At 39.4% G+C, this 2,574-nt stretch overlaps 1 long non-coding RNA gene across 1 annotated transcript; it reads left to right on the top strand.

The window, feature by feature from the left end:
• Nucleotides 1-382: 382 nt before the first annotated feature.
• Nucleotides 383-2,234, top strand: LOC138684737 (uncharacterized). Its single transcript, XR_011323995.1, has 2 exons — nt 383-1,357; nt 1,519-2,234. It is a non-coding gene; the product is annotated as an uncharacterized lncRNA (long non-coding RNA).
• The last annotated feature ends 340 nt before the right edge of the window (nt 2,235-2,574 follow it).

Genomic DNA, 2,574 nt, shown 5'->3' with positions numbered 1-2,574 from the left:
GCTTTTATTGGATGACCTAGGATTAAGATACCCGCAAAACGCGAAGCAAAGGACTTGGCACACCCTCCTGAGTTGCGGGATGTTGTGATGGGGGTTTTCTCCCCTGTTCCCTCCCCTCCCCCAAATGGTAAAGTAGGCTTGGAGTACTATTGAAATGTATTTGGCATTTGTTGTTCAGGCTGAAACGAGTTAGAAATTGTTCAGGCTTTTGTGCATCTGTCTGTCCAGTCCCTGCGCCCTCCTTCGTCCCTCTCCCAGCAGCACCCCTGTTCCGCCTTGCTGCCTTCCCTTTGGTAACATTAAACCTTATTTTCCCACAAACGTACAGGGTTTTCTTTCTTCTTTTTTTTTTTTTTTGGGGGGGGGGGGGGTGGATATCACTCCCAGCTACTACAATGCTCAGGCTGTTTTATCTAGAAAGGGACCGGGGCAGCCCTGAAGGAAGCAGAACTGGTGACCTGATAGCATTCCCAAAACACTCTCAGATGCTGTGCGGTGTTGCAGCTGCAGATGCATCCCACTCTTCCATCTCATCTTTATGTTCAAATTGGAAATGATACATGGAAGATAGTTCTTCACCATGACGCCATTCCAGATTTCATAATTCATTCCCACTTAAATGAAAATAAAAACATTAACAAAATGAAATTCTATTAAAACAGCTGCTTCTAAATTGAGGTTTGATTCAAGACTGTATAGTATTGATCAGAGGATTTGAGTATGCCTCAGAAACGTTCTTGAGGAAAATGTTGCAAATGGAATGTTTCAGCTTTTACAGGTTGTGTAATAATTTTTACAATCATCCAGTTGTTGAGACGGCTACATATTCCTTTGTTATTTACTGAATTCCTTCTTTGTCACCTCAGTAACATTTAGAAAGGAATGCTTGCTATTAGTATCACTTCTTTGTCTATGTTTTGTTTCTCTGACTTTGTTTTCTGCCTTTTCTGTCTCTGTCCTATTTCCTTTTTCTTCCATTAGCATTTCCTCACCTTTAGTAACTTTCTATTCCTACCATGTAGGCTTCGTTCATGTACCAAACCCTGTGCTAAAAGTCTAAATCTGTAGTAATTAAGTACCTCATTAAAACTGCCTTTGAAATACCCTCATTGTTTTCAGTATTGAAACTACAACAAAACAAAAAAGCGTAGGCAGGTTTATCAGTCACCCCCATTATAAGTGGTTGTTTTAAGACTGAAAGAAATGTTCTGCATTAGTTCCACATCTGTTCATAGGTGGATGATGATGCAGTTGTTGATCCAGTTGCTTCAAGTACATAACATGAACTGAACTTCCATTACTCAGGAGAGCTCTGGTGTTGCAGCATTGGTGTTGGACAGAGGAGGACATTTGTCAGGTAAAAGAAATTCAGGCAGCCTCTAAAGCTAATCTGACTGGATTTTTTCTGGTTGGTTTGGTTGGTTTCTACTGTTGCCTGTTGCAGTCAGGATCAGACTTTCATTTGGTATTTCTGTGGACACCTGGAATCTTAGCATTACATCCTTTTCTATTCAGCAGGTGAAGAAATAAGACGAGTGTCTGTGCTGTCATTTAATTCATTTGCATCATTCCTACAAAGTCCAGGTGCTCTTAAGTTCCTTCTGTGCAAATGATTGGAAAGCATATACTACAGTTAATGGCACTGACTTTGCTGCAGAAACAAAACCACTTACGCTGTTTGCTATATTGGAGCAGAGAGCCGGTGTGTATTCTCTATGCTTTCATGATGAAAAAAAAATGAATCTGTGCTGAAAATAATTTTTTTTCCTGCAATAAATGTTGTATCTGAATCCAATAAAGATTGCCAGCATACACAGAAACCAAGTGACTCAACAGAACAGTACACTGCTGCTTTAAGGGAGTTAAAAATCATGTAAGTCTAGAAGCACAGCAGAAAAAGGTCAAGTTCAGCTTATGGAAGAAAGCATTTCCTATTGATCATAGATAGTATTAACTGCATGAATTGGACCTGACACTACAAGAGATCATAACCATTGCTTCTCTAACTGAATTTGCAATAGGAAAATTGAGAAATGGTGAACTGCACTCAAACTGCCCCCACTGGAACTATGGCTAAAAGCTCAGCATACATAACATGTATATGTGTGTATATATACGTGTGTGTGTGTAAATATACTACTGGTCTCTTCACGTCACATTGTAAACCAGATTGGATAACCTGTAAATACTGCCAAAAGATGTCATATTAAAATACATGATGAATTTCTACCTAAGCAATGTTTACGTGACATTACAGTGCCAGGTGTTACTGTTTTGACCACGGATGGAAGCAGTTATTTATTATGGATGCATTTGTGTCCAGTTACTTTTTCTTGCACCAGAAGAACGGTCATATGCTGCTAAAATAACACTGTACACTCGTTTCTGAGCTTCAGTACTCGGTGAATGCAATGCTATAGAGGTTTGACACTTGACGTTATCTAGTGAGCTACCTGAAGAACATTGTTCTTGTTGTTTCCTGCATAGAAAAGTGACTTGATACGTACTGCTGAATTTTTTATTGTGTACAATAATATTCCTGTTAGGCAGAAATCTGTGAACTGCACTACATAT

This window comes from Haliaeetus albicilla, chromosome 3 (genome assembly GCF_947461875.1).
Source record: "Haliaeetus albicilla chromosome 3, bHalAlb1.1, whole genome shotgun sequence".
NCBI classification, from domain to species: Eukaryota; Metazoa; Chordata; class Aves; order Accipitriformes; family Accipitridae; genus Haliaeetus; species Haliaeetus albicilla.
This window is presented reverse-complemented; position numbering and strand designations above follow the sequence as displayed.